A 26,005-nucleotide genomic window follows, 5' to 3' on the forward strand; every position below is an offset into this window, starting at 1 on the left:
CTTGGTCTTCTTGATACCACGCAAGGCGTAGTAGTCTCGAACAGCCTGCACCCGAGCCTCGTGCCGTAAGTTCTGGAGTAGGCGCTTGCAGACGTTCTCGATAACATGTGCCGCGTCCTCCTCGTATCCCTCCTCACACCTGTAGAATGTCTGCAATCAAATGAGACAATATTGATTAGTACAATTAATAACTAGCTAGTTGAAGATTTTTAAATGTGTAAAGGAGAAATTACCCAGAACTTTCTGATCACCATGTCTGCCCTCGTGTCGCACACGACACCGTCGATAATCTCATCCGGCGGGGCCGGGGCAGCCACGTAGTGCTCCCAGCTCAATCCAAGCTCTGGAAGCCGACCCTCACCAGGCAACGTGACAAACCCCGGGAAGTTTTGCCGGCAAAGAACTCCAAGGACGGAGTTGGGCCGGCGGACACTATGATGGTGGTCCCAACCCCTGCAGCATGACAAGGCCAACGCATTAGTTATTTGAAAAAACATGAATGCACAAGGTACAAAAATATTAAATGCACTTACGTACCTCTCCCCATCAGGGAAAATCAACCACCTCTGCTCGCGGGTCACCGGCACGGACGGGAGCCGTGTAGCACCACGCTGGTAGACGGTGCCCCCCTCCTCCTCAAGATCAGTCGGCTCCCCGCCATCATCAGCATGGCCACTCGGCTCCTCGGGCTGATCCGGCCAGGTACCCCATCCGGACGTGTGCTCCTCCGGGGTCACGTGGGCCGAACTCTCGTGGGCCGAAGGCCAGTCGACCCGAGGCTCGTGGGCCCAAGACCCGTGGACCGGAGGCTCGTGGACCGGAGTCCGTGTAGCCTCCTCCTCGGACGAGTCCACCCTAGCAGTCACGTGCTCGGGTGAAACAGCTGGGGGTGGCGGCGAGGAAGGCGCCGTAGCAGTCACCCTACCTCCTCTCCCACGACCACGTGCCCCACCTCCTCTCTTCCTACCTCGTCCCCTGCTGGGCACCGCGGTCGACGAAGAAGGGCCCGGCGGTGTGGCCATACTGTCCAGCAACGCTCGGCGGAGAGGTGCGTCTGGAATGGAAGACCTCAGACCACGCTCCCGACCAGCGCCCACCATCTTTCAACACCTGCCATGACAAACAGTAAACGAAATTAGTACAACATAAAAAAAGACCGACATGAATAATAATATGTGTATCACTTAAGTGTATCATCATCAAGTACAACATAAAAAAATGTAATACCTGACACTACTAATAATCTCGATCAGTATCATCAATAAATGCATAATCATCATCATCACTATAATCAATGACGGGCTCATAGGGTTCATTGGCATCAACATGTGCAAGGCCACCTTGACGTAATCGGTCAAGCATTGACAGGTCATCCGCAGCAGTAACCTCTTCTTGTTCCGGCTCTTCTTGTTCCTCCTCTGGGGTGATGTCAGATTCATTGTCGCTGTCTACTTCAATGTTTTGGGGTGAAGTATAGCGGTTCTTGAAACGCTTTTTGGAAAGACGTGCCTCTTGGAAGAATTCTCCTTCATATGTGTCTGGGTTAATGTGAGGTTCATAATCCTCTTCCTTTGGGGGAGAAAGTCTAGCACGTGGCGGCACTTCATAAACGACATCCCAACCTTTCAGATTTGGATTAGTTTGGCAGGCCCACGGTAGATAGAATACTTGGGTCGCCTGTTGAGCCATAATATAGACATCAGGAACATCTAAATGAGTGCTTTGGTTGATTTCAACTAGCCCTACATGTTCATGAGTCCTTCTAGTCTCCTTCGGCTGAAACCAATAACATTTGAAGACTACGACATTCGGTGGGTTTTCACCATAGAACAGAAGTTCATAAATTGCTTCAACTCTCCCATAATACTCGGTACCTCCTTCGCCGATAGCAGATACACAACAATTTGTTGACTTTCGGTCGGCCATAGATAGCTCTTTGCCATAGGTACGAAAGCGATACCCGTTGATGTCGTACTTGTCAAATGAACGGACCTTATAGTCAAAACCATTAGCGACTTGTCTCAATTCGGCGTCCATAGACTCTGAATTAGCCTACAAGTTTAATATGAAAGGATTGTTGCATTATGCACAAATTAGCGAATGAAATGAAATTGTCTAATAGAAATTACCGTTTGTTTGAACCAAGAGATGAAACCGGGATAGCCACCTCCTTGCTTTGCGAGAAGCTCATACTCTTCGACGGAATCCTTTTGGATCTCCGCTCCATACGAGAATATGGCGACGTATCGACTGTATGACATATCCAGGAATAAGAGTAGTTCAAAGGAAATAGAAGTTGCGAAACAATGTACCGAGAACTTACTCGATGTACGGCCGCACTTCTATCAGGTTGTTGAAGATATACAACGAAATGGTCCGCCATTCTTCGTTATCCAAAGATACTGGATGTGAAACACTAGCTGGTGCGAGATTCCCTTTGAATAGGCTGAGGTTGGATCCACCCTTTTTAGGCTCGTCAGCATTGTACCGAGGCTTCGGATTATGCAAATGACGATTTTTGGCTTCGTAGTGCGCTGTTACGAAGTTTGCCGCCTCCTCTGTGATGAATGCCTCAGCCATCGATGCTTCAATTCTACGTTTATTTTTACATTTTTCTCGAAGCGTCTTCTGCATCCTCTCAGTTGGGTAGCACCAACGATTTTGCACGGGCCCCCCCCAATCTTGCCTCGGTCGGGAGATGCAAAATCAAATGCTGCATTGGATTAAAGAAGCCCGGTGGAAAGATCTTCTCTAACTTGCAGATCAACTCCGGCGCCAACTCTTCCATTTCTTCTAGCACGCCAGGCGATAGTTCTTTCGCACAAAGAACACGGAAGAAATAGCTGAGTTCTGCCAGTACTAGCCATTCATCCTCAGGGATGAAGCCACGCAACATCACCGGCATTACCCGCTCAATCCATATGTGCCAATCATGACTCTTGAGACCAAATATCTTCAGTTTATCAAGATTCGCTCCCCTCTTTAGATTCGCTGCATACCCATCGGGGAACATCAACTGCTGTTGCACCCACAAGAGAATTTCCCTCATAGCTGGCCTTCCAAGATTGAACCATGCCTTTGGCTTCGTCCAGTTCTGCTTTCCTTTCGGTTCTTTCATGTTTTGTAACGGCCTATCACATAGCGCCTCCAGATCGACTCTAGCCTTAGTATTATCCTTTGACTTCCCATCTATGCCGAACAATGTACCAAAAAGTGCCTCGGCGATATTCTTCTCAGTGTGCATCACGTCGATGTTGTGTGGGCAAAGGAGGTCTTTGAAGTAAGGCAGATCCCATAAGCATGTTTTGTGAGTCCACGCGTGCTTAGTATTATACCCCTTGAAGTACCCTGGACGTTGTGGATCTGGCTCGAGAGTGTTTAACTGATCCAGGGTCTGTTGGCCTGTCAATGCAGGTGGTGCAGAGTTTTTGACAACTCTACCCCTGATGAAGTTCTTCTTGTCTTTCCTGAACTTATGGCGAGGATCCAGGAACTGTCTATGCATGTCGAAGCAAGAAAACTTGCGACCGGCCTGAAGCCAACGAAACTCAAGAGCTCCCTTGCATGTGGGGCACGGGAACCTTCCATGCACACACCAGCCAACGAATAGCGCATACGCCGGCAAGTCATGCGTCGAGTACATGTACCAGACACGCATTATGAAGTTCCGTTTGCTAAAGGCGTCGTATGTCTTGAACCCATTATCCCAGGCTTCTTGCAATTCGTCCTTAAGCGGCTGCATGTACACATTCATATTTTTGCCCGGATAGTTGGGTCCTGGAATTATCAACGTCAGGAAAATGTTCTTTCTTTGCATAATCTGTCCGGGGGGGAGATTGAGTGGAAAGACAAATACGGGCCAACAACTGTATTGGGCTGCCGTCATACCAAACACACTGAACCCATCCGTGCTGATGCCGACTCGAGGATGCCTCGGATCTGCCGCTTTGTCAGCATGTAATTCATCAAACTTTTTCCACGCAACACCATCCGATGTGTGTACCATCATCAGATTCCCATCTGCATCTAGTTCGGTTCTTTTGCCTGTTTTGTGCCATGTCATCTGTCTGGCCGTCTCTTCGACCATGAAAAGACGTTGAAGTCTTGGTACGATTGGCATATACCGAAGAACACTAACGGGGATTTTGGTCTGTGTCTTCTCACCCATACCGTTGTCTACCACAATATACCTGGAAGACTTGCAAATGGGACAATAGTTCAAGTCCGCATAGTCAAGCCTAAATAAGGCACATCCTTTCTCACAGGCATGTATCTTCTCATAGGGCATCTTCAGTGCACGGAGGATTTTGTCCGACTGGTACAGGTTTGCAGGCATTACATGGCCTTTGGGTAGAAAGCGTCCAAATACTGTCATAATTGCGTCATAGCATTCTCTGCCCAAGTTGAACTGAGCCTTCAGAGCCATTACTTGTGAGATGGCATCCAACTGACAAAGCTCAGTGTGCTCGTGGAGCGGACGTTTCGAAGACTCCAACATTTCATTGAAGGCCTTTGCAGATTCCTCCATCTCCTCGTCCGAATCCCGAGCATCATCATAGCCTTGCACCATGTTTTCCATCCCGGTACCATGCTCGTCGGTGCGACGACGATCCACCTCAGCTCGGTCACGTTGGGCAGACTCACCATGAAATGTCCACACCGTATAATCGGGCGTAAAACCACTCTTCTGCAGGTGTTTGCCCATTTCAGCCTCTGTCTTCTTTTCCCAATTGCCGCACCGGAAACAGGGGCACCAGGTTTTCTTTTGGCCATTTGCAAATGCGGCTTGCACAAACCCCTTAGTTTTTGTGAACCATTCAGCGCTCCATTTGTTCTGACCAGTGTGACCGGTATACATCCAAGCACGGTCACTCATCTTGACTTTCAGAGCTACTGGACACACAACAATTATATATGTAATTCACCATGTATATATTCATCAGTTGATCTACTTTGTCAATTTTATTACGTCCATGCAACCTACACTCTAATAGGTAATGATAGGTCCTAATCCCACCCGTGTATGTGTAGATTGGGTTCATTTTCCCATGCTATGCTCCGGATCCGACGCAAAATTTCGGCAGCACCTCCCCGCTGTTCTCCTGATACACGTCTCTGCAATAAACAGAGAGGATGTGTACCCGGAGAACAACAGGGGAGGCACTGACGAAATATATGCGTCGGATCCGGAGCAAAGCATATGGGAAAACGAACCCAATCTACACATACTCGGGCTGTCCATGGATAGCGTTGGACAATTCGAAAGAATCAAGGTTATAAATATGCAAATGCATGCATATTTATAACTATGACGCTTTCGAACGGGAGACACATATTGGTTACGCATACTGATGATTCAAGACACATATATAGCTAGCTATCAAGTTTCATCGGAATAGATCAAATAATTAATGGGGGAGGAGGACTTGTCATTTGTGCTCACCCACGAACGAAGGGGCAGAGCTCGTCAAACGCACGGCGAGGTCGTCGAACACCAAACCTCGCAGCGATGAAACAACTGCACATTTAAAACTACATGATCAACACAATTATATATGATGTTTTTCATAACAAAATCGAAAAATATATGACCTAACTAATAATTCACAAATATATGACCCCGTCGGCCTCTGGAAGGCCAAAGAACACCTTTTCGGGAGGTGTCGGTGGTCGGGGTGTCCTGTCGGTGTCGGGGTGCCGTGTCGGGGACGGGGCTGTTTCGGGGTCGGGGGGTCGGGGTGTCGTGTCGATGTCGGGGTAGTGCCGTGTCGGTGTCGGGGTGTTGTTTCGGGTCGGGGTGTGGTGTCGGGGTCAGGGTGTCGGGTCAGGCTCGGGGTCGGGGTGTCGGGTCAGGCTCGGGGGTCGGGGTGTCGGGGTCGGGGTCAGGGTGTCGGGTCAGGCTTGGGGGGTCGGGGTGTCGGGGTCGGGGTCGGGGTGTCGGGGTCGGGGTGTCGGGGTTGGGGTCGGGGTCGGGGTCGGGGTCGGGTGTCGGGGTCGGGGTCTCGGGGTCGGGGTGTCGTGTCGGGGTGCCGGGTCGGGGTCTGGGTACCGTGTCGGGTCGGGGTCGGGGTGTCGGGGTCGGGGTCGGGGTGTCGGGTCAGGCTTGGGGGGTCGGGGTGTCGGGGTCGGGGTCGGGGTGTCGGGGTCGGGGTGTCGGGGTCGGGGTCGGGGTCGGGGTCTCGGGGTCGGGGTGTCGTGTCGGGGTGCCGGGTACCGTGTCGGGTCGGGTTTTTTTCCTTTTCTTCTTCTTCCTCCTTTTCCTTTTCTTCCTTTTTTTCCTTCTTCTTCTTCTTCTTCTTCTTCCTCCTCCTTTCCTTTTTCCTCTTCTTCTTCTCCTCCTCTCCTCTTTTTTCTTCTTCTTCTTCCTCTTCTTCTTTTTTCTTCTCCTCCTCCTCTTCTTCTTCTTCTCCTAATCTCCTCTTTTTCTCTTTTTCTTCTTTCCTAAAACTAAACTAAACCTAAACCTAAAACTAAAAAAACAGAAAAAGAAAAAAACTAAATCTAAACCTAAAACTAAACTAAAACTAAACCTATAAACCTAAAACTAAACATAAACCTAAAACTAAAAAAACAGAAAAAAGGAAAAAAAAAGGAAGAAGAGACTCACCTGCAGGGTGGAGGAGGGGGCGGTGCGGCCTGGAGCGGCGGAGGAGCGGGGTGGGGCGGCCTGGGGCGGCGGAGGAGGGGGCGGGGCGGCCTGGGGCGGCGGCGCCGGGCCCGGCCGGGGCGGCGGGGCGCGGAGGTGCCGGGGCGCCGGGGCGTGGCGGCGCCCAGACGGCAGGGCGGCGGGGGCGGCGTGGCGGGGGGCGCCGGGGCGGCGGCGGGGTGGTGGGGCGACGGGGCGGGGGGCGCTGGGGCGGCGGCGGCGGGGTGGTGCGACGGGGCTGGCGAGAGGTGGGAGAGAAAGAGAGAGAGGGGGGTGGGGCGCGGCCCCGTTAACGTTACGTGGGGCCCTCCCTCTTTGCCGTCCGCCACCCTTTGTCGTCTGCCTTCTTGCTCTTTGTCGTCCGCTAGCGGACGGCAAAGAGGGGGCCCGTTAGGTTTTTTTTTGCAGCTCGTCAGTGGGGCCCCTCCCTCTTTGTCGTCCGCTAGCAGACGACAAAGAACTGGCTGATGGCAAACTTGGTCTTTGCCATCAGCCAGTTCTTTGCCGTCCGCTTTTTGGAAGCTGATGGCAAAGAGCTTCTTTGCCGTCCGCTAGCGGACGGCAAAGAACTGGCAGATGGCAAAGTAGCTGATTCCAGTAGTGTCCCTTTAATAGAGTACCGGACCAAAGCATTAACACTTAGTGAATACATGAACTCCTCAAACTACGGTCATCAACGGTAAGTATCCCGATTATTGTCACTTCAGGGTTAACAGATCATAACACATAATAGGTGACTATAGACTTGCAAGATAGGATCAAGAACTCATATATATTCATGAAAACATAAAAGGTTCAGATCTGAAATCATGGCACTTGGGCCCTAGTGACAAGCATTAAGCATAGCAAAGTCATAGCAACATCAATCTCAGAACATAATGGATACTAGGGATCAAACCCTAACAAAACTAACTCGATTACATGATAAATCTCATCCAACCCATCACTGTCCAGCAAGCCTACGATGGAATTACTCACGCACGGTGGTGAGCATCATGAAATTGGTGATGGAGGAAGGTTGATGATGACGATGGCAACGGATTCCCCTCTCCGGAGCCTCGAACGGACTATAGATCGGCCCTCCCAAGAGAGATTAAGGCTTGGCGGCAGCTCCGTATCGTAAAACGCGATGAATCCTTCTCTCTGATTTTTTTCTCCTCGAACGTGAATATATGGAGTTGGAGTTGAAGTCGGTGGAGCACCAGGCAGCCCACGAGGCAGGGGGGCGCGCCCCCACCCTCATGGACAGGGTGTGGGGCCCCTGGCCTTGATTCTTTCGCTAGTAGTTTTTATATATTCCAAAAATATTCTCCATTGATTTTCAGGTCATTCCGAGAACTTTTATTTCTGCCCAAAAATAACACCATGGCAATTCTGCTGAAAACAGCGTCAGTCCAGGTTAGTTCCATTCAAATCATGCAAGTTAGAGTCCAAAACAAGGGCAAAAGTCTTTGGAAAAGTAGATACGATGGAGACATATCACGAGGGAGGTTAATCATAAGTGGGATGCTTGTCCAAGGAAGGGCGGTACCCAAGCACCGGTGCACCCACATATCAAATTATCAAAGTAATGAACGCGAATCATATGAGCATGATGAAAACTAGCTTGACGATAATTCCAATGTGTCCACGGGAGGACTTTCCTTTATATAAGAGTTTGTCCAGGCTTGTCCTTTGCTACAAAAAGGATTAGGCCACCTTGTTGCACCTTGTTTACTTTTGTTACTTGTTACCCGTTACGAATTACCTTATCACAAAACTATCTGCTACCTATAATTTCAGTGCTTGAAGAGAATACCTTACTGAAAACTGCTTGTCATTTCCTTCTGCTCCTCGTTGGTTTTGACACTCTTACTTATCGAAAGGACTACGATAGATCCCCTATACTTGTGGGTCATCACAGCATATGACATTGTGCTATTGTTGGTAGTCTCACCACACCACTGGATTACAGATCAAGAACACAAGCATACACATAGTGCTAAAGATGATAACTTTCTATCTTTAGTTTAATTTACATGGTATGAATAAGGAACTAGATTGTACAACTAAAGACAGAAATTGAGAAGGACAAACTTATGTTTATGTACTTCTACTTTATAAACTTTAAACAAGCAATTTGAAGTAGACGACAAAAATAAACAACATTTGCACTCATAGCTATCGAAATATACACAACAAAGTTTGAAGGCTCGAGAAGGACAAACTTACATTAGTAGTGAAGACAGGCTCTATAAAGTACTTGTCCATATTGATGGGGGGCAATTCAAGAAGTTTACCGCACACTCTTCTTCAAGAGGATTGCCTTTATTCTACATTTTGTTAAGAGTAAATATAGATGTGAAAATATAGGAACAAATGGCGATTATTTAACTTAAGAGGCAGAGTACAAATGTAAATACAACATACAGGCAGAAGGCACTGACAAGAGCAATGCGGAGCTAAACTTCTTCAGTAACATTGGTTTTATTTAATATTTTGGCAAGAGTAAATGTAGATCTGATGTGTAGAAAAATGGAGGAGAAGGGAAAATAAGCTGCAAAGTGTACATGAAGAACTAACTGACAAATATAAGTACAGTGATGAAGGACAGCAGATACTTACAAGAATAATGCAGAACTAAATTTCTTCATAAGCATTGGGTTCATTCTACATTAATTTAAGCATTAATATAGATCTGATAATCTCGAGCGAACAGTGGATAAGCAAGCTATAACGCACAATGATGTCACATAGTCCACCAGGTATGAATGTAAGGACAGCGATAGGACAATAGGTACTCACAAGAGCAAAGCAGCGACCAGCATAGTTGTGACATCCTAGGTTTTGCGGCGCTGGTTCTATCGCCAATATACATCAGGTGCTATGTGATTTCTCCGGTAGCACCACCTTTTTCAAGGACATTGCTTGTACTCCTTCAGGTTCTGCAATCACCCTCTTCCTTTTAGATGTCTGAAACACAAGAACAGCATTTGAATGGAAAAACATGGTATGACAACAAATGGAATAGGTGTTGATAATGGATGGGCATGGCATCTTCACATATATCATGAGTAAACTAAGCAGATGGTGGTGCAACGAAGCAAAATAAGGCGCACATCCGTTACTATTAGTTTAGTCTATCAAAGACCGCGCAGCTCCCACCATTTTCGGGGTATTATGGCAGACCAACTCGAAGTGCGAAATCATTTAGCAGAACCGGCCCAATAGAGCTGTCGACTGCAGATGTCCCTGCTCCCCTTCTTGACAAGGAACATACTGTGCTTACTAAAGAAGAACAGAAGAGGAACATGTTAAAGAACATAAGAGGAAGCATATTATTGAGATTCCCCTTCTTTCTATACAATGTTGGTTGCCCACGCATGATGAATCAGAGCACCCAAAGAAATGCAATTCCATGATGTCTCTCTTTATGTGGCCACATGCATTTGGAAACTCAATTGGGAGCATTAGCTAACCAATTAAATGTGTGTCTATTAGCTAATGTCAGTATCATATCACATTCGTATTTGAAGAACCTTAGGACGTATGATTGGTGTGTTATTTAGCTTTAAAGGGTGAACAGCTGCTAGTAGGACACAAAGCACCTACACAGATCATAATGTAGATATAACGGGAAAACCGTAAGCATCAGGAGTAAAATCAGCAAAGTGGAACTTGTTGGAATATATGTGCTAGTATTGCTGGTACGGCTAGAAAGGCTTCGGATACTAGCTCTCTTCAACTGAAGGTGTGGTACTGTTAATATCACTGTAACTCTGAACGGCGACACAGCTCCCCGCATTTCCTTACTAATCTTATAGGATTCAAGTGGGCAGGCCACTACAATTCCTATTCCTCTGGTTACAAAATCGTACGAATCAAAGAGGCCCGAAGAGTTCAAAGTGTCCATCACAACCGACCATATAGACCTCTACACTGCAAATGTCCCTGCTCATCTTCACTACAAGGAAAATACTGTACTACTATCATACTCCCTACGTTCCAAAACGTAAGTCTTTGTAGAGATTTCCACTATGGATCACATACAGATGTATACATATACATTTTAGAGTGTAGAATCACTCATTTTGCTCCATATGTAGTCCATGGTGGAATCTAAACAAAGACTTGTATTTAGGATCGAAGAGAGTACTTATTAAAGAAGAACAAAAGAGGACCATGCTATAGAAGAGCAAGCAGATTTTGGGTAATAAAATGTTCGTTGCGCAGTGCCCACACATGATGAACGAGAGCGCATTAAGAATGCAACTCCCTGATGTCTCTCTATATGTGGTGCACGTGCTTTTCGACAGTAAAGTAGGAACATTAGCTGACCAATTAAACGTTATATATTCTAGTAATATCAGATTCGTATTTGAGCAACAAGTTTGGAATTATGAGTGGCACGTTGTTTAGCTTGATGGATTCAGGAGCAATGCTAAGCAGCTACGATGATGGTACTAAATATAAAGGCATGTCTGCATGCAAGTCGCATGACTTTTGTCATTTGGGTCAGTCGACCATTTCAGGCGGTTGGATACAGAAAACTGCACGGGCCGCTGGCCGAACCACCGGCCCCGACCCCCCGCCCTCCCTGAACTGCCCCCACCGCTAGTGTTCCTCCGCCACCCCCACCCCCACCCCCCACACCCGCGTCGAGTTTTCTTCTTCATTCGGCGAGGCCCCACCACCGCCCCCACAACCACTGTCCCCACCCGAGCCCCTTCCTTCGCACTGGCGAACTCCGACGAGCTCTCAAAAATTGACTGACCCAATTTTGAAATTTAGTCTACTTTCATTTAACTAGTGTGGAATATAAAAGGGGAAAACTATAAGCATTGCGAGTATAGTGTTGAGCGTGGCATGGCATATCTGAAGGTGCAAACCGGACAAAGGCAACTTCGCAACCAATGTTTGCTTTCAACTAACAAGTAAGTGATGGACAAGAAATTAGAGTAAAGCAGTGGCGATCTATTTTCTTGCTGCGATAAATAAGTTTAGGAGATACGAAAGAGTACCGCCTCTGGTGCGGCGCCGTGTATGCATCTACTTAGAATTTGAGATAGTGATGGCTGTCGGCGGCGTGGAAGCGGATCTAGGAGGGTAGACGGTGGCGGCGGGGCGCGGTGGACGAGATTGTCGTAGGAGCGGCACCGGCAAGGTGGACGACGGCGGGGATGAAGCGAGAGGACGGGATGCAAGGATCCCGGTCCGAAGTCATGGATGAGAGAGGTCGATCTCTTGTAATGGACGAAGGTGTCGGGGTATCAGCTCCGGCATGGTGGAGGAGGACGGCGGTGGATGGGGTGGCGAACGGAGGAGGCTCGGGTGTAGAGGGTGTTTTGGCGCCCACGGGGTACGAATGAGGAAATGGAGGGAGAGAGGAAGGGGGAACCATGTCTTCAGGGCGCGCTTGTCTCAAATGCAAGGAAATTTACAAACTTAGCCCCTGTTTAAAATTTCCTACATCACAACAATATTAGTCAGTTGGGGATAGGATGGTAATCTCGCATACACCGAATATTTGCCGACGAGAGTTTGTTTTGGCGCCCACCGTGTATGAATCGGAAAGGGAGTCGATTACGGCCGAGGAGACACTGTGTTTTGGCGCCCACCGTGTATGAATCCGGGTGAGAGGCGGTTATTTTACGTTTGAGTGAAATTACAAACCTACCCCTATCGAAACCTATAGAAATCGAGCCGATAGGCTTTTGTGTGTCAGTGATAGGCAGTAATTTCCATCTCGCAGATTTTGGTTTGGGGTGGTTACTGCGACTTTCCATGCTTCGTTCAAATTTTTGCAGAGCAAGAGTGCATGATTATCGTGCCAACTCAATTCGAATCCAGTTTGTATTCTATTTTTGTTTGGGCAGGATCCATTTTCGATTGGAATAAAATTCTATATACATCATTTTTTATATATACTTTCAAAAGCACAACACCCTTTATACATAAATATGGTTTACAAATGGCATGATATCAGATTCATAAGGTTGTATCCATCTTAATTTGGATTTTCAAATATTTGAAACCACTTTATGTTGAAATCCAATGTATGCAGTCCTCACTAACTATCTCCAATTAATGTGTCTTTCATGTGTTTTTTTTACTTCTCAAACATGTATAATGTGTTTCACACAGGCAACATATAGTGTAGTCCCGTTTAGACATTAATTGCATATAAACCATGCATTGTCTCTAATTAAATAATCTATGGATCACTAATATTGATAAACTATATAACATTACATGTGTCCCCAAATTCAAATGAATACGCATGTTTGATACACCAATTTGCATTATTATATTATCGATGTCGTGATCTCTAGTTTAAATATTTGAATCCTGTTTAATCTAGATATTCGTCTCATATAGCTATCACTCATGCTTATATAGGAGTATCTCTCTAGACCTATACGCGTTCGTCGTCTCTCGGGTATCTCTCGTGCTACCTGTATGTTGACAATGATCTTTTATCTTCGTAACACACTAACGGTACTTTCTCCCTCGACCTTCATCATTTTATCTCTCTAAGTATATCTCGCTCCATGCTATGTGTCTCTAACTATGATTCTCCATGCGAAATCTCTTTCTCTCACACAAACACAAACTTCATCTCCCAGGGTCTCATTTCTCTCTACTATTCCCCTGTGTGCCACTCACACACCCTCTCACATAGAGATGTCTTTCGCTCCTTAGGTATGAGAAGCTACGACTCTTCCTCTTAAATATCTCTTTCTCACACACAAACACAAACTCTGTCTCCCAGGGTCTCATATCTCTCCACCATTCTCTTGTATGCCGCTCACACACACTCTCTCTCCCTAGAGATATCTTGTGTTCCCTCATATGTCTCTCTAGCTATCAGTCTTGTTGTGAAATATCTTTCTCTCTCGCAGACACAAAACTATGTCTCTCAGGATCTCATTTCTCTCTGATATTTGTTTGTATGTGACTCACATGCACCCTCTATCTATCTATCTCACACCCACACACATAACTCAGCCTTCTGATCCATTCGACTCCTATCTCCAACACACACTAGCTAGCATCTTTATCTTTCTATTTATATGTTTCTCCATCAACCTTCTTTCTCACCCTCACTCTTGATTCCTATCATGCACACTATATATGTTTCTCTCTACATGCAGTCACGTGCCCTCTTTTTATCTTTCTCTCACACACACATAACTTCACCCTCTGAACCACCCAGCAGTCATCTCCAGCACTCAAACTAGCCGATGTCCCTCTAGCTAGCATCTCTATCTCTGTATCGATCTTTAGTTTCTCCGTCAACATTTCTTTCTCGCACACACTCTTGCTTCCTATCATGCACAATATATATGTCTCTCATACGTGCATCTATAGGTTGATCTCTTTTGCACAATCGTTGTGTCTCGCTCCCTCTGCTCGCCATAGATGCATGCTCCAGCCCACACCACTATCTCTTAAAGACAAAAACGCATGCTCAATTATCGGGCCTTCTTCCCTGCACTCTCACATGCATGCATATTGTCATACTGATCCGTCTCTCCCATGTCGTTGATCTTATGACTTATGTCTTCTTTCTTTTATCTCGATCATGCGCGCGCGCACACGCACACATCCCATGTATACATGTATACCTCTCACACATGCATGTTCAAGGTCTCCTATGTCTCCATACGTAGTTAATTACCCTCAGCCCTAATGCCACATCGAATCGTTCTCTTCTTGTGTGCACATAACTTCCGCCTGGATGGGTAAAAAACACACTCACACTTAAACAATCTCCTTCTAGCTACCGCCCCCCTTCTCACTCTTCCCCTATATCCCCGAAACCAATAAGACCATCTCTTCATTTAATTCCCGCCTACATGCACCATCGATATATAGTAGTCTTCCTCGGTGTCTCTTGAACAAACACGTTCTCTCGATGTCGAATCCTCTCACGCGCACACGCCTTCTCTTGCCTCTCTATGGGCCTTTTCTCTCTCGCACCCCCTCGTTGGTGGCCTCTGCCATACACATCAACTCTCTACGATGAAGCCATGCACACTTAAATTACATTCGCCACCAAGGACTCCGTGTCACACACACACACACACACACACACACACACACCCCACACACACACACACACCACACACACACACACTAAGACTCCATCTCACACACACATGCTCTAGGAGGAGCATTTGTTCCTACCACCCTTCGTCCAACCTTACCCGTATGATAAACAATCACCTTAATTTACTTGTATAACATGGACAAATTCCACTTTACTTTAGTAGTTAGCAAACTTATCATCTCTACTCTTGTAAAAAAACTGAGATGGTGATGATGGTGTGCCTGCCATCTTGTAATATAGACCGTCTGATCTATATCTGACGGATAGAAAGCAAATTATGACAATTTTATGGAAGATACCCGCACCTCTCTCCATATTTACAAATAAGGCCTTGCCTCGTTCATCCTTATCTCCCACAATCTCATTGCTGAGAAATTAAAAAAGGAAGTCTCTGGAACAATCTAGCATGGTGGCCGCTGCCGCCTGCCGGCGCCGTCCATCCCCATGCCTCCGCCCAGTCCGACCACCAGTCACCACCACGCTCCACTCCTCCTCACCTTATCTCTCATCTTTCATTTTTTCAATGAAATTCTCGAGATACCATTTCTCCGATAAAATTCTTGAGATATCATTAGTTTTTACACATGGGACTACTCCTGCATGGGTCAATCACAACAAGTGTTTTGTAAAAAAATGCATCTTGATGTTCCATGCAATGCTCGGGCATCTTTCTAGTAATTATATAACGCAAATCATGAGCAGGAAATGACATTTTTTTACACAGCCACGTTGACATAGCCACGTAAATCACTAGCTAAAGTGTAATACCATTATACTTATATCCCGATGCAAAAGGTTGGGTACATGTCCGAAGAGTAGAGTCGCACACACGCACTCTATCTCTCAGAATCTCACACACACACACCAGTTACGTGATGCCCCCTTAAGCAGACACGTATGTTACAATTTGTGCACCCGCGGGTACACGTGATGGTGCGCATTTATTTAAGCCGGACGGCAAACCCAAATAATAGCTGCATTCATTCCCCTCCCGTCGCCTCTTCTCTGGTCATCGTCGCCCGGTAGCCATGGCCTGGTGGAAGGTAACGACATACGCTATACTCCCGCTGGAGCGGTGCTTTAATCTGGAAATTTTAGTGGTCATGCATGCATCTTTTTGTGCTAGCACTCCTATATAAGGGTTGACCAGTCACTTCCCGCGGACGTGCGTGGGCGGTGGAAGAGGAAGGAGAAGGGAAGCGGGCTATGGAGTAACGTTTTTACCACAATTTCTTAGAAAATTGAGTGCAATAATTGAGTAGTTTTGCAAACTACCAGTACTACACCTGAAACGGTTCAAAACCAATACCACCACCACGCCCACGTCTGACAGCCCTGGCCGACCCAACCCACCACCTTGCCAGCGCGTGCTTCCCGCATGAAACAATCAGTGTCGCCTCGGAGCGTCAGTGCCGCATTAATGCCCGGCCAGAACGGAGGCAACCTCTCACTGGTGCCGGCTTTGAAGCAGTGCGACGGCCGCGAGAGCTCCGCTTCCCGGTGCACGCGACTTCTCCGCGTCGAGGCTGGCCATAGTTTGGATGAGTCTCCATCATGGGGAGCCACACTAACTGCGATGATATGGACTCCCGTTGCCCACAGTTATGGATCGTTCCATCCATGAGGAACACGTGGGACTGGAACTACGAGACGGACATGTACCCAGGAGTAGATGTACAAACCTGAGTAATGTAGCGTAGTAAGTGAAGTAGAAAGGCACAAATAGTATGAACATGCGAGGCATATAGGCATTTGTCTCTTACTACCATTAAATGTTGTACGTGCAATGCACGGTGATGTTATGGAGTACGTGTCTAAGTACTCTACTACTACTATATTAATTGGAGGAACATATTAGGTTTTATATTTGTTTACGTGTATGCCCCGAGACCTTCCAACTAGACTTGTCTTTCTCTCCGGGTCGCACTTTGTATTGTTCATACCACTAGTACTACTACGTGTGGTCTCCGACCCAGAAGTGGAAGAAGTGGAGACGCTCTACCACGCTATTCATGTCCCACTCCTTTCACTGACGTGTGGGACATCCAGCATGTGATGTATTTGGCACTCCTTCGTCGTAAGACTTGGAACGCTAGCATTCATTAGAAATAAAAAATAAATATAAATCTGCAGTGATACTATACCACGCAGTTTCCTTGATCCTCGATATTGGAAAGAATACTTTCGTTCACCGACATGTGGAACGTCGACCATCCTGATCCACTTGCCATGTACGTAGAACTCTAAGGGAGAGTCACCCCGGTCGTCGCGCTGCAGTAATAATGACTAATGGTCCATCAAATCACAGGCCCAACCTTTCCCACTGTGAAGTTGCTCGGGCGAAGGAACCATCATGTCTTCGTTGAATTCCGCTTCTTGAAGAAAACTACTGTACTAGCAGTACCGCTAGCTACAGTAGTTACTCCAGCAGAGGCCTCCTTTTGTTCATAGGATAGGAATTTTATAGGAATATGAAAATCATAGGAAGTGAGACGACATGCATCTCAATTCCTATAGAGAAAGAGATGTCATTTGATGCATAGGATAGGAATTTTTCCATTGAGTCTAGGCTAATGTACTGGTAATTTGCTCTAAAAACTACAATAGTAACTCGTACTGGTACATGCTCGTAATTAATTAAACAAACGTACGGGCGACACAGACACACACACTAACTACTAGTACTACTGCTTCTCACATGCTGGCCAGACGCCGTCATTCTCCTTCTCGGCTTTGTCGGCGACACCCCGCCGTGTTTGGATCTCCGTCGACCTGTCCGCAGCAACGCATGCGTCCTCTTTTTTCTTGCGGTGGTGGGCCTCTCTTTTCTTGAGTGCTTTCTGACTTTTCCGCTCCCTCTGTGCGGCTTTGGCCGCTTCTTGCTCTACCGCCCATTCGGCCTTGGTAGCTTCAAATTCCGCCCACGTAGGTGTGAGGTCGCGAGCAGCGATGAACTCGGCACGGTGGAATGCCATCACTTCCCTACCATTTTGTGTGTGGTCATGGGTGGCGAGGAACTCGGCGTGGCGGGATGCCATCGCTTCCTTACCGGTTAGTGTGCGGCACGGTGGCATGAACGACGCTTGGTGAGAGCTCTAGGGTGGAGTGACTGGACACCCGTATAGTGCATTTTTTGTCAAGAGCTCAAGGACAGAAGACGGAGGAAATTTGGATTCCCCTTCAATCCTGGCCATTTTTTTACTAAGTAAAATGCATTGGCAGTCATCGAGCTTGTCTTGATAGCTCACTTTGATCATGGTATACAAGATATGGTGATTATACGGTCACTAGCTCAATGTATAGCTCCGTATTTATCTGGTTGACTAGTCAAACAGTCCGCATGCGCCTCATTAGCTCGTGTTCTTTATCTATCTATCTATCTATCTATCTATCTATGTGGGCCTACCTGTCAGTGGAGAAAGAAATAAAAATCAAAATTATGCATATGTGAGGAATCAAACCACGGAAGCTCACTTTGACCATGGTATACAAGATATGGTGATTATACGGTCACTAGCTCAATGTATAGCTCCGTATTTGTCTGGTTGACTAGTCAAACAGTCCGCATGCGCCTCATTAGCTCGTGTTCTTTATCTATCTATCTATCTATCTATGTGGGCCTACCTGTCAGTGGAGAAAGAAATAAAAACCAAAATTATGTATATGTGAGGAATCAAACCACGGACTCGTCGCTACAACGGACAGTCGTCAGACAAATGAAAATGAAATACTTTGTGTTAAATGCACAAACCAATTTTTTTATATTATACGTGGGTTTTTCACGCCCGAACTGTGAGTATCGTATTCCCCACAGGGACTAGAAGACGACGACTATGCTCAGCTAAATCTAGGTAACACAAATTTAAATTTAAGAGACGAATGCAGAAAATAAAACCTAAACTAACAAGGTCATTCTCAAATATCGTCGACAAAGAAAATGCAAAGAGCACAGGGAGATTCAGATTTTACTCATTGTCTTTTTGGTATTTTCGTAATGCTTGAGAAGTTCAAATACTAATACGAGTATACATCAATGACAAGAGAAGTGAAAGGACATGAACATACCATGACAAGGACACATATTAATCTATCAAACATGAACAGAGGAAAGAAACAAGCTTGTAGGACAGAAATATATCACAACACAAACATATATATTTCACAAGCACATAGTTAACCATGGTTCAGGTTAGACGAGTGAAAACACGTATACGAACGGGGGTTTACAAGTACTCACAAATTAACAAAATGATACGTACTGGACAAGCACAAGTCAAGAAACAACCACAAAAGGGATCACACACATACACTAGCAGAATATTAATTAACAGAAGATGACAAGTACCAACTAAATATATCACCAACATGTATGTCATAGGTACAGAGGTAATAAACAGACTAGTTATCTAAAATGAACATTCAACCATCGCAGTACACATGTGAAATGAAACAAAGCTAGTTCTCACAGAACAACAATTAAGTAAGAACAATCATGTTTCTTGACTGAACAAATCTAATAATCTCACAACTAAAATTCTTATAGAATGGAACAAGTAGGTGAACACACACACACAACTACGAATATGGTGTTACAGGGCACAGTTCTAATACTCTCACATAAACAAAATAAGTACTACTAATCAAGCACAAGTCTGAAACTAAACAAGCTTCAAGCACTACTCAAATCTGAACATTACAAAGCATTTGCCATACACATCTCAATTCTGAATATTACAAAGTCTAAACATTACACTACCCTAAACATTACACTACTCAAGGTTACAGAAATTTGAGAGAGAGGGAGAGAGAGAGAGAACAACAGCTGGATTATGGTTCAGAAAAGAAGCAAAGAAGCAGAGGAAGAGGAGGAGGCGTTGAGGAGGGACGGCAGCAAGGAACAGAGGAGCAGCGAAGGGGGTTCAGAGAGAAGGGATAAGCAGCAGGGGCGTTGGAGAGAGAGCAACAGCAAGTTGGGGCAAGGGAAGGTGAAGAGCAGCAGCAGGTATAGGAGAAGAAGAAGGAGCAGCGGCGGCTCGGCGCAAGAAGAAGAAGCAGAAAGCAGCGGAAGGAGGGAGAAGGAGCAGCGAGGGAGATTGTAGACGAGCAGCAGCAGGGGCGCGGAGAAGAAGGAGCAGCAGACAGGGATTCAGCGAAGCGGGGAAGAAGGGAAGAAGAAGCAGCGGCGGTGTGTCTGGCCGGGCGCGCCGGCTGGAGGGAGAGGTCGTGCGAGGTGGGCACTGGTAGCTGGTTGGCGCGCCGCCACGCTGGCCTGGCCGCAGCGGCGGCCGTAGGTGGAGAAGGAAGCGGGGGAGAGAGGAGATGGAGATATACCAGGCCCAATTTGGGAATGGATGCATCTAGGGATTTTGATCCCCATCTGATCTGCCACTTTTATGATTTGGCCCTCCTCTTCTATTCATTTCTTCCCAAGAAGATCCCCTTCTTCTTTTAGTTTGCTCCCCTGGATACTTCTTTTCTTCTCACTGAAGTCCTTGACGTATTTCTTTCATGCCCTTCTCTCTTCTGGTTAGCCATATGTTCGGAATCTTGACGATTATAGTGCCTTTGCGCACTTTTCTGCAAAAGAAACAAGTGACAAGTAAATGAACCCTTTATATGATTCTCATTAAAATATGCGGTAATTCATAGCAAGAATTGATTGTCAGATCACAACAGATGCTATATTTGGGTGTCAAATTATATATATGAAATGTGCTTATCAAGTTCCCCCACACTTAAATCTTTGCTTGTCCTCAAGCAAAGGCAAATGACAATAGCAAGAATGTGAACAGTGAGCTGACTAGAGAATGCCAAGTGAAGTAGATCTCCAAACAATGCATGCTTTGGACTTAGCTAGTGAAAATCAATGGTTAGGAGTGCTTCAAAGCGGTAGAATACTAGTAGACTTGACCATTTTAAACTTTTACAATGATAAAAGAGGATCAACAAGTTTAAGTGATGACTGTGCCAAATGGTTCCTAAAGAGAGCATGATCCCGAGAACAAAAAGAACTGGAATTAAATCTTGTGATCAAATCACTTATTTACAGAGATAAAGCAATGATTATATTATTATTAGTCTCACCATAGGAACATACCAGCGATCCCGAGAACATGGTATACACCCAGCTCAACCAATTATTAGTTTTTTTTGTTTGCCTCCCCAAAGGAACATACCACCGATCCCGAGAACATGGTATACACCTGGTTCGACAATTACATTTTTTAACATAATTAACTCCTATCCGATCCAACCAGATTTCACAAGCCACCGATCCAGGGAACATGGCATGCTACTGTTAGGTAAGATCAAATAATTATTCATTATAATATATACTTTTTTTTGAACAAAAACAAGAATCATCACTCAACCATGTTTGGTTCACATACTACCGATCCAGGGAACATAGCATGCTAATCCATAGTGGTTAGGTGATTGCTCTCAATGGGAACACACTTAGCACAAATTCAGCATCTAAACATGGTGATCTAGGTGTATCATAGTAAATTCAGAAAATGATGAAGTTTTCTAGTGTACTAGGGATTTGAGCACTCAAAACTACTAGTTCTCACTAATTTCAGCAAAGCAATCATTGTATAGATCACTAGTTTACAAGGCATTCAATAATCAGTTCTCATGTTCACATCAAGCACAATATGTCAAATAAAATTCAGTGGGAAATCATTTAAGAAATGGCTTAAGAAACTCAAATATCAAATGATTTCAGCATGATCAATGGATGATATATTCAGATTGGGGTCATGAAACAGCTCACCGGGCTTTGATCATGTAGCACTCGCTTGATCACTCTCTAAGTTGCGGCTCTTCTCCATTGCTCGTGCATGCTCCAGCTTCACTCTTCTTCGCGTGTACCCATTGCTTCTCCTCATCACCATGCCGTGAATCCACCAGGATCCCAGGGAATGTCATCTTGAACTCGGTCAACTCGCAGTAAGTGGTGCACAAGCATCAACCTGAAAGAACACTCAACAACCAAGCCAATACAAGTGACAGAGAGAATGCCCTCTAAGTCATCGATAGAGTACCCTAGCATATAAGTATATCTATTGAGAAAATCAGGAACATGTATCAACAACAAGTCACATGGTGCATAGGCAATATCAGCGATATGACATAACTTATCCAGAAAGCTGACATAATACCTGAAATGGCCTTGGAAAAGTTTTATGACTACCTCAACTGAAGATACCATGGAAGGCATGGTAGTAGAAACTTCCACCGGGCTCGTATCGACAGGTGAAATAGTAGGACTTTGCTCCTTGACATCTGAAGTGACCTCATCATAATCAACAATGAAGATTTCCATCTCAGGCTCAAGCGTTGAAGAATCGATGTGGCTAACATCATCAAAGGTGAACTTTTCCATATCTGGCTCTAGCAGCACATGATCAATATCAACTAAAGGTATCTCCTCAATATCAAAAGTAACTAACAGTAGCTCTGGTTCATCCACACAAGAATCATCACAATGCAAAACTGAATCTAGAATGCTAGTATCCATATGATCTGAAGTGTGTGTGTCAACTAGGATGGTGTCATCATCATCAAAGATAATCCATGAAAGCTCAATCTTGTCACATGAAGAAACTGGTTCCGGATTTTGTGTAAGAGATTCTTGCTGAGATGAAGTGATTTGTTGCAAGCAAGCAACTGGGCCAGAGGTGGGCTTCTCATTGTACCACTGAAGTTGGTGGAAGGCTATGTTCTCAATCAGCAGAAAAGCATCATCAAGTGTCTTGTTTGTAATAGCTCCACCCGCTGCCATATCGACGTAAGCTCGAGTGTCCGAAGTCAATCCTCTATAGAATATCTGCAGCTCTAACCATCTCTCAAGCCCATGATTAGGACATCTCCTGAGTATCTCTCCCAAGCATCATACAAGCTCTCGCCTTCACGCTGAACGAAATTGAAGATCTCATCTCGAATTGCGGACTACTTGTGTAATGGGAAATATTTATCCAAGAAAGCTCGTGATATCTCATTCCAACCAAATGATCTTGATGGCAAGGATCGATACCAAGCACGAGCATCATCTCGGAGAGAGAATGTGAACAGCATGCACTTGATAACATCTTGAGGAACTCCTTGATACTTTACTGTATCTGAATACTCCATGACACGGAGCAAGTGCACATAAGGGTCTTTAGTAGGCAGTACTCCAAACTGTTGTTGTTGAACCAAAGCAATAAGACTAGGTTTCAGCTCGAAGTTCTCTGCCTCAATAGTTGGCCAAGCCGGTCCTATGATATAGCACCGACTTTTGGGCATCCATAGATCACGAAGCAATGCCATCTTAACCGAGTGTAACTATAGAACAACCTACAATTAGTTCAGATTTCCTAGCACACTCATAAACAGTAAACACTAGTCAGAAAGTTAGTATCCTAATAAGCAGAAGCAACAAAAAGTAAGAAGGTAAAAGAAGCACCGAAATAAATTTGACTGGAAATTTAAACAAAAACTGTACTAAGCCTTGTCTATAGCTTCACACAATCGTTCAACGCTAGTCCCCAGCAACGGCGCCAAAATGATCGGTGGTAAGTACAGTGGGTTTTTCTCGCCCGAACTGCGAGTGTCATGTTCCCCACAGGGACTAGGAGACGACGACTATGCTCAGCTAAATCTAGGTAACACACATTTAAGAGACGAATGCAGAAAATAAAACCTAAACTAACAAGGTCGTTCTCAAATATCGTCAACAAAGAAAATGCAAAGAGCACAGGGAGATTCAGATTTTACTCATTGTCTTTTTGGTATTTTCGTAATGCTTGAGAAGTTCAAATACTAATACGAGTATACATCAATGACAAGAGAAGTGAAAGGACATGAACATAACATGACAAGGACACATATTAATCTATCAAACATGAACAGAGGAAAGAAACAAGCTTGTAGGACAGAAATATATCACAACACAAACCGATCTAGGACAGAAATACACCTGGTTCGACAATTACATTTTTTAACATAATTAACTCCTATCCGATCCAACCAGATTTCACAAGCCACCGATCCAGGGAACATGGCATGCTACTGTTAGGTAAGATCAAATAATTATTCATTATAATATATACTTTTTTTTGAACAAAAACAAGAATCATCACTCAACCATGTTTGGTTCACATACTACCGATCCAGGGAACATAGCATGCTAATCCATAGTGGTTAGGTGATTGCTCTCAATGGGAACACACTTAGCACAAATTCAGCATCTAAACATGGTGATCTAGGTGTATCATAGTAAATTCAGAAAATGATGAAGTTTTCTAGTGTACTAGGGATTTGAGCACTCAAAACTACTAGTTCTCACTAATTTCAGCAAAGCAATCATTGTATAGATCACTAGTTTACAAGGCATTCAATAATCAGTTCTCATGTTCACATCAAGCACAATATGTCAAATAAAATTCAGTGGGAAATCATTTAAGAAATGGCTTAAGAAACTCAAATATCAAATGATTTCAGCATGATCAATGGATGATATATTCAGATTGGGGTCATGAAACAGCTCACCGGGCTTTGATCATGTAGCACTCGCTTGATCACTCTCTAAGTTGCGGCTCTTCTCCATTGCTCGTGCATGCTCCAGCTTCACTCTTCTTCGCGTGTACCCATTGCTTCTCCTCATCACCATGCCGTGAATCCACCAGGATCCCAGGGAATGTCATCTTGAACTCGGTCAACTCGCAGTAAGTGGTGCACAAGCATCAACCTAAAAGAACACTCAACAACCAAGCCAATACAAGTGACAGAGAGAATGCCCTCTAAGTCATCGATAGAGTACCCTAGCATATAAGTATATCTATTGAGAAAATCAGGAACATGTATCAACAACAAGTCACATGGTGCATAGGCAATATCAGCGATATGACATAACTTATCCAGAAAGCTGACATAATACCTGAAATGGCCTGGAAAAGTTTTATGACTACCTCAACTGAAGATACCATGGAAGGCATGGTAGTAGAAACTTCCACCGGGCTCGTATCGACAGGTGAAATAGTAGGACTTTGCTCCTTGACATCTGAAGTGACCTCATCATAATCAACAATGAAGATTTCCATCTCAGGCTCAAGCGTTGAAGAATCGATGTGGCTAACATCATCAAAGGTGAACTTTTCCATATCTGGCTCTAGCAGCACATGATCAATATCAACTAAAGGTATCTCCTCAATATCAAAAGTAACTAACAGTAGCTCTGGTTCATCCACACAAGAATCATCACAATGCAAAACTGAATCTAGAATGCTAGTATCCATATGATCTGAAGTGTGTGTGTCAACTAGGATGGTGTCATCATCATCAAAGATAATCCATGAAAGCTCAATCTTGTCACATGAAGAAACTGGTTTCCGGATTTTGTGTAAGAGATTCTTGCTGAGATGAAGTGATTTGTTGCAAGCAAGCAACTGGGCCAGAGGTGGGCTTCTCATTGTACCACTGAAGTTGGTGGAAGGCTATGTTCTCAATCAGCAGAAAAGCATCATCAAGTGTCTTGTTTGTAATAGCTCCACCCGCTGCCATATCGACGTAAGCTCGAGTGTCCGAAGTCAATCCTCTATAGAATATCTGCAGCTCTAACCATCTCTCAAGCCCATGATTAGGACATCTCCTGAGTATCTCTCCCAAGCATCATACAAGCTCTCGCCTTCACGCTGAACGAAATTGAAGATCTCATCTCGAATTGCGGACTACTTGTGTAATGGGAAATATTTATCCAAGAAAGCTCGTGATATCTCATTCCAACCAAATGATCTTGATGGCAAGGATCGATACCAAGCACGAGCATCATCTCGGAGAGAGAATGTGAACAGCATGCACTTGATAACATCTTGAGGAACTCCTTGATACTTTACTGTATCTGAATACTCCATGACACGGAGCAAGTGCACATAAGGGTCTTTAGTAGGCAGTACTCCAAACTGTTGTTGTTGAACCAAAGCAATAAGACTAGGTTTCAGCTCGAAGTTCTCTGCCTCAATAGTTGGCCAAGCCGGTCCTATGATATAGCACCGACTTTTGGGCATCCATAGATCACGAAGCAATGCCATCTTAACCGAGTGTAACTATAGAACAACCTACAATTAGTTCAGATTTCCTAGCACACTCATAAACAGTAAACACTAGTCAGAAAGTTAGTATCCTAATAAGCAGAAGCAACAAAAAGTAAGAAGGTAAAAGAAGCACCGAAATAAATTTGACTGGAAATTTAAACAAAAACTGTACTAAGCCTTGTCTATAGCTTC

The 26,005-nt window shown here is 45.0% G+C and overlaps 1 long non-coding RNA gene across 1 annotated transcript; it reads right to left on the reverse strand.

Annotated features, from left to right (window-relative positions):
* Positions 1 to 19,391: 19,391 nt before the first annotated feature.
* LOC123061504 (uncharacterized) lies at positions 19,392 to 24,666 on the reverse strand. Its single transcript, XR_006429092.1, has 2 exons — positions 23,701 to 24,666; positions 19,392 to 20,941 (listed from the first exon to the last, which is right to left on the reverse strand). It is a non-coding gene; the product is annotated as an uncharacterized lncRNA (long non-coding RNA).
* Positions 24,667 to 26,005: the final 1,339 nt, after the last annotated feature.

This window comes from Triticum aestivum, chromosome 3A (genome assembly GCF_018294505.1).
Source record: "Triticum aestivum cultivar Chinese Spring chromosome 3A, IWGSC CS RefSeq v2.1, whole genome shotgun sequence".
Classification (NCBI taxonomy): Eukaryota; Viridiplantae; Streptophyta; class Magnoliopsida; order Poales; family Poaceae; genus Triticum; species Triticum aestivum.